The sequence below is a fragment of the Centrocercus urophasianus genome, unplaced genomic scaffold (assembly GCF_019232065.1).
Source record: "Centrocercus urophasianus isolate 14NV4802_14NV808 unplaced genomic scaffold, USGS_Curo_1.0 seq_948, whole genome shotgun sequence".
NCBI classification, from domain to species: domain Eukaryota; kingdom Metazoa; phylum Chordata; class Aves; order Galliformes; family Phasianidae; genus Centrocercus; species Centrocercus urophasianus.
Window position 1 is genome coordinate 792 of NW_024885586.1, and position 6,980 is coordinate 7,771.

A 6,980-nucleotide genomic window follows, 5' to 3' on the forward strand; every position below is an offset into this window, starting at 1 on the left:
TTTTTGGAGGGGGGTCATGTTTTTTCCTGTTATTTTTTTTTTTCCTACCAATTCTGAAGTGAGAAAGGAAAGATTTCCTCTACATCACTTTTCCTAAACCCATAGGCACTTCTTAAGTTAATCCAATCAACTTAAGTCTCACGGGTAATGGGTTTTCACCAATACTTACTGCCAGGTAACCTCACGTTTCACAATCATGCGTTTCAGTGGATTTTCCTTGCTGAGACGACACCGAGTTTTATGTGGAGGATTAATTTGTGCAGCTGTATTAATAGTTTAATGCCCTCACCACCCGTTCTGGGGAAATGCTGAATCACGTGTATGGCACAGCAGGTGGGACCCATCCAGCCCTATCTAGACCTCTGTCATGGAGAAGTCTATATCTAATATAGGCTTCCTTCATACACAGGAAAGAATTAAGCATCTTTAGCGCATGAGTCATGTCATCCTAAAGTGGACGCCTCAAATAGGCCAGATGATTTGTGCCCTAAAATTGCTCCCATTTCTCTGCATTAAAGAGCAAGTTATCTAGATGTCTCCATTTTTGCAGATTGAAGTGATGTAAGATGAATTATGCTCTTATCACATTCATGTTTATACCACGCTTCCAAAATACCTTAAGAATTCCAGTTTGTAAACAGATCTGAAATTAACATTAATTTCTGTACTGTTTTCTATTTATGCAAAGGCAGCTTTTTACAGTTTGCTGACTCAAGGCATTTTAGTAACATTGGCAAATGCCATCTGTCTCACTGGAAAGTTGTAGAACCTCTCATTTACTTGTACAAATCTTCCAATTCTTCATCTGCAGGACTGGGAAATAAGCAGGTTGGTTGTATTGTAGGTTCAGAATAGGATGCCATACTTCTGGTGAAATTGTGCACTGTATAGAAAACAAAACAAAACAAATTCTTATGGCAGTCTGATTTATTATTTTTTTTAAATGACATTCACTATTTGTTATGTGACAATTTCTTATTAATCTCAATGGTTTTGCAGAGTACAGGTGAAATAGTTAAGAAAAAAGAAGTCATGATGCCTGAAGCTTGCCAGAGGTGTCACATCAGCACAGTGTGGGTGAGGAGAATGTGTGCCAGGAACTACTTAAGAAATGCAGGATCCTTCTGACCAGCTCTGCTAGCTGGAGGTAAAATCCTGCACAAAGCTGATGAGGAAGCTCAAGATGAGTCACTGTGGCGGATGCAATCTTTAATTCCAGAAGGGTATAAGGGAAGTGGGTGTGAATCTCTAGTTGAGGGGAGCTGGGGATGCCTCTGTGTCTTGGGGATAAAAGTGTAGGTTTTTAATACAGCCTGAGCTATCAGTGAAGCCATACTTCTGTAAAGGGAAAGTTTGACATTACACATCACACATAGATTTTATGTGAAGCAGGGTTGGAACACCACCTACTCACAGATGGGTATAATTTTGGGGATGTCCTGCATAATTCATGTGTGGCTTTGATACTTATGAGTAATTCAGACATCAAAGCCTCAACTTAGATAACACTTTTATAACACTAAACTTCCTAGAGCCAATAATATGTGGGCTTTCTTTTAAGTTCCCTAAAAAAAAAAAAATAGCGATGCCAATACCTCCTTCTTACCTTCAGATATTTTTCACGAGGTATGCTGGCCTAAAGTACAAGATAGAAAATAATGAAACCTGGCCTAGAGAAAAAAATAAAATAAAATTCCTTCTTTTCCTTTTCTCTGGGGCTGTGACTGTAAATTTTAAGGCACTGGAAGGAGCTCAGCTGTTCCCAGAAGGAGCAGCACTGCAGATCCCAGGCCCTTTGGCCGCTCTGAGATACTCCCTTTTTCTCTGCTAGTGGCACAAGCCTTCACTCCTCAGCAGCCCAATTTCCTAACAAGCAATTTTATGTTCCCTTCCAAGTTACACATTATGCATAGAAAAAGCTTCCCATTAATAACCATAAAGCTGCTTTATTGTTCTCCTTCAAATCTCCTTAAAACTTCCTTCTGCTGCACAACTCTTGCCATTGGCCAAGCCTGTTGCTTTTTATTCTCAACGCTGCTTTTCCCTTATCCTTCCCCCATGTGTCTGTGGTATACACCTGTTGTCTTTCATCATGGGTTAAGATCATAAGCTCTTTGGGCATAGACCATCTCTCTGATTACATATGTCTACAGTATCCAGCACAATGGGACTGTGATCCCCGAGCGGGGCCTCCGGGTGCTGCCGTGATCAAGTTGATAAAGAGTAATGATTTTTGACATGGCGAGTTCTGCAGTTTTTCCCAAGTCATTCTGCAGTTGTTCACACTGATACACCCATTGTGTGTGCGAGGAGTGTCCTTAAACCTGATATATATGGCAAATGCCATGGAACATGACCGGAGACGTCCCTGCTTAGGGGTGGGGGTGCTGCTCTGCTCTTGCATGAGCTGACACAGAGCTGCTGCTCCTGGTAGGCTTGTGCAGGATGGGCAGGAAGGGACCCTGCCCTGAAGCTCCTGAATCCCATCTTTCAGATGGAAATATGGACCAATGGAAGTGACTGAAAGGGTTGGAGCACCTCCACTCCCTGCACATCCTTGGGGGTTTAGGACTCAGCCCTCCCCAGAGATGTGGAAACTGGGAGTCCCCTTCCTTTCTCCCAAGTGTTAAGTTGGGGTGACAAGGGATGATGCAGTGAGGCTGCTGGCTCGGTGGTGGGGAAGCCTGGGAGAACTGTTTCAACCCAGCAGGGAGACGTGCACAGAGTTGAGCATTTTTTAAATACCCCCTTTGTGAAATTCTCCTTTCCCAGGGCTCTGTTTCCATTCTCCACCAAGGGACCTTCCTGGACCCTGACACCTCTGGGGTGCGCATCGTCACTGGCATCGTGCAATCACTCCCATGATACTGCATTTCTTTTTTTTTTTTTTTTTATTTCCTCCCTCTCTCTCCCTTGCAAAAATAAAATAAAATAGATAGATAGATAGATAAATAAATAAATAAAAGAGCCTGTCTTCAGGTTTTGCATTTAATACCAAATAGCCTTTGCGCTGAGCCCGGTCCTCGATCTCTTCCTGAAGGAAGGAGAGAGACCCTTCTGTCCCTTTGCTAATTAATGCAGCTATATTGGAGCGCGGCGAAACAACAATAACATCCATCATCGACATCACAGAAGAAACATAAATCCTCTCCCCCTCTCCCTCCTCCCCTCACCCCGCTTCCAGTGGCTCTCTCCTGGCGGTTTTAAATAACTTCTGCATGCGGGAGGAGAACACTGTTGGCGCCGCGGGGTGCCCCGAGCGCTGCGGGCGGCGGGGGCCTGAAGCTTCGGGGCACCATGCGGCGACACGGAGCATCCCCGAAAATCAGCGCGGGGCACTGCGGGGAGGGCTTTTGGATCGCGGGGGGAGGGGAAACCATGTGGAGTGGCACTGAACCACGCCCCCCCTTCCCCCCCCCCCCCCCCCCCCCCACAAAAAAAAAAAAAAAGATATAAAATTTCTCCCAAACTTCCCATTGGCAGTGCCAATTTGAGTTTGCGCCCCACTTGGGTGTAAATATGGGGAGGGGTCGTGGGGGATGCTGAGTGGGTCCCGAAGCACAGCCCACGGGAAAAGAAAAATAATTCTCGCGGTGGTTTCTTTGTGGTCGGTGCCCCCCCGCCCGCGCTGCCGCAGAGCAGTAAGCGCTGTGCCCGGCGCTGGAAGCGGTTCTGTATTGCAGCAGGTAGGGCTGAGCGCTAGGACCTCGCAGAATCCTTCCAGCAGCACTCAGGACTACCTTAAACCCAGCCCAATGCCTCTTCCTGCGCCACTCTGCGTGCTGGATGGAGATCCACAGTCAAGAGCCGCAGCTCAGTGCTGGAGTACAACATTGCCCAGGGAGCCCTGCAGGAGCAACACCTGTTCCGAGCCAGCCAAGAGAGACACCAGCACTTGTATGGTGCTGCTTTGCTTGTGGATCGGCAATACCCCCAAACCAGTGGACATCTGCTGAGCCTCCTGAGAATTCTGGATAATAGAATTGGACGTCAAAAGTTTTTTTTTTTTTTTTTTAATTTTTTTTTTTTTTTTTTTTTTTTTTTTTTTTTTTGGATTTATCTCAAGCCAACACCGTGAGATCCCCCCTCCCCCTTTGCGGGATTCATGCTGATGTATGCAGTCTGTTATAGAGTAAAAACAGCGCATGCCTTTCTGGAGTCAGAATCCATAAATCCTGACGTAGCCTGTGCATCTTAAAAAAACCCCTCTACCGCCTAGGTATTTAAGTTGCTATGGTCATTCTATTCTTAAACCAAATGGAGAAACTACGGATTTTTTTCTTTATTACAGTTGGATGGGCTGAAGACCTTATTGCTTGCTAAGAGCTGGGGATATATGCGTTTCTATAGATATACACATCTATATGTTTATAAATATGTCAGTGTGTGAGTATAAAGTGGTGGTTTCTTAGACTAACTGGTTTGACCTTGAACCTGTACCAGTCAAAGCAGAATATTACTTTTATTTATGCGTTTAATGGATTGAAGAAAGAACATTCTCTCTGTAACCGCGCTAGGGAGGGGAGAGGAGTGGAATATACCTATCTTATATCTCCTGGGTTTGGCACCATCATTACTGTTTATTCTTATTCTCTAAAAGCAGAATCTTCTGATGGCTCCCTTAGGTGAAGTTGGGAACTATTTCGGTGTGCAGGACGCGGTGCCCTTTGGGAACGTGCCCGCGCTGCCGGCGGACAGCCCGGTTTTGCTCAGTGACCACCTGGGCCAGGCTGAGGCAGGTGGGCTGCCCAGGGGCCCCGCGGTCACGGACTTGGACCATTTAAAGGGGATCCTCAGGCGGAGGCAGCTCTACTGCAGGACTGGATTTCATTTAGAAATCTTCCCCAATGGTACTATCCAGGGCACCAGGCAAGACCACAGCCGATTCGGTAGGTACTCTCCTTAACCCTTGAGGGGTCATGTGATGGAATAACGCGCTGGGACCGCGGGCGGGGTGGGGGGAGGGTGGGCGGCTGGCAGAGGGGCCGCGGCGCTGCCCGGGGGCGAACGGAGCACTGCGGGGTGCGGCGGATGCGGGGCCGGACAGAGCCGGGGGCCGAGCTCCGCTCCGATCCACGCGGGGAGGAAATTTCGCTCGGGACGTCTCTCCGGAGCGCCGCGATTTCGCGAGTTTAAAGGGGCTTTAATCATTAACCGCTCCGATTTAAAACACACCGACTTTCCCGAAGGGAGTGGCTGCCGTCCCGTACGCAAATGCACGAGGCTTTTCCTCTTTCGGTTCCCTCCCGGTTACCTGCCCGGGCGGCGGCCCCCCTCCGCTCGGTGCGGGGCTCTCCTGGCGAAGCGTGCGGGGCTCTCCCGCGGCGATCCCGCAGCCCTCCGCGGCTCTCGGTCTCTCCATGGCTTCGGCGGAGGGCTCCGTACTCTGCCCGCACCCCGGAGCCCGGAGTTGGCGGGGGGGGGGAGGAAGTGAGCTGCCTTGGGGCCGGGGACAGAACGCACCGAAGCGCCTCGGAGCGCCCGGGGGAGCCGGGGCTGTGTGTTACGGAGGGGTGAGGGGAATGCGCCAGGCTGTAAGGCGCGGCGCTCCGCGCTGCGGGAAGGAGTTAACTCGGGAGCGACCCAACCTGACAGCGCGCACTCGGTCGTAAAAACAAAGTCCCGTGGTGAAGGCTTTTTTTTTTTTTTTTTTTTTTTTGTTGTTGAGTTTTGTTTCTGGATGTTCAATTTTTTCTTCCTCTAGTGTTTTAATGCCAGATGTTGAGCGGTATCTAAACTGCCTTTTACGGCTTTGTGAGCCGTGTAGGCGATCGCGGTGTTGCGGGAGGGAATCCCCGCAGGGCGCGGAGGGGCTCTGCGCCCATCTCCGCCGCCCCGCGCACTGGGGGAAGCGGAGCGGAGAGAAAGTGCGCAAAGTGCCCGCGCGGCGCGGAGAGGCGGCGGCACGGCGCGGGGAATGGAGGAATTTCTCACCCACGGTGCTTTTTTTTCCTGACACACGGAGACAGCCGCACAGCACACGCGCACCCGCGCGGGTTTCCCTGCGCTCACACCGCGCATCGCAGCGCGGGGCCGGGCCCGGCAGGTGGAGGGCAGTGCGGCGGCACCGCGGGGCACCTTGGTGTGGGAAGGGGAGGGGGGGGAGTATAGCCGCCGGCTGCTGCCTGCGGGGTGGGGGGGCGTTCTGCGGGACCCTGCCTTTAAAAATGGCTTGGCGGCCACTGCTGAGGGGTTCCGGGGCAGCTCTACTGCACCCCAGGCATTACGTAGATTTTTTTTTTTTAACATTATTTGCCCTCATCGATGTGGTTCCTCGGGCTACGCCTCGGCAATGACTCTCGGTTCTCCCCTCTTGGTGCCCCCCAGCGCGCAGCCGGAGCCGCGGGATGCGCTGGGGCTCCGTGCTGCTCTGCGTGTGGGGACAGGAGCGGCGGTGCCGTACCGGTGCCGTACCGGCGCCGCGGCGCTGCCTCTGTGTCCGCCCAGAGGTGACCCTAGCGGCGGTCGCTATTCGGGTTTTGGGGTGGTGATGTCCGGGTGTTGCCCAGGGAGAGCAGTGAACTCGGAACCTCTGAGCATGTGAGGGAAACCTGCGTGAACGGGGGGTTCTGTTGGGGGGAGGAAGTTTTCCTTCAAGAATAAGGACAAAGAGAACCCCGAGGGCTGCGCGCAAACTCTTCTCGGGGCTCTGTGCGGTGGGAATCCCCCTCCCCGCTCGCGCGCGCACACACACCCCTCTGGAGAGACATCAGATAAGAGCAATTCTTTTGTGATGCGATGTTGGATGCGTGCCTGTGGCATACAATAAGCCGAGCCATGTTGTGTGTCTCTACTCGCCCGGCTCCGGCAGCCCGGCGTTTCGCAATGCCCGTAGCAGCAGCGGCAGCAGCACTCGGAGATGTCCATGTCGGAGGGAAAAGCTCCCCGGGAGGGCACGGCCCGGTTCCCCCCGGAATGCAGTTGTGGGTGATCAAAGCCGTATTATCTCATCTGGGTGACAAAAGGTGTTTTTTTTTTTT

General features: G+C 51.2%; 1 long non-coding RNA gene across 1 annotated transcript; it reads right to left on the reverse strand.

The window, feature by feature from the left end:
• Positions 1-649: 649 nt before the first annotated feature.
• Positions 650-5,591, reverse strand: LOC122171743. The gene is made up of 2 exons (XR_006172083.1): positions 5,255-5,591; positions 650-883 (listed from the first exon to the last, which is right to left on the reverse strand). It is a non-coding gene; the product is annotated as an uncharacterized LOC122171743 (long non-coding RNA).
• Positions 5,592-6,980: the final 1,389 nt, after the last annotated feature.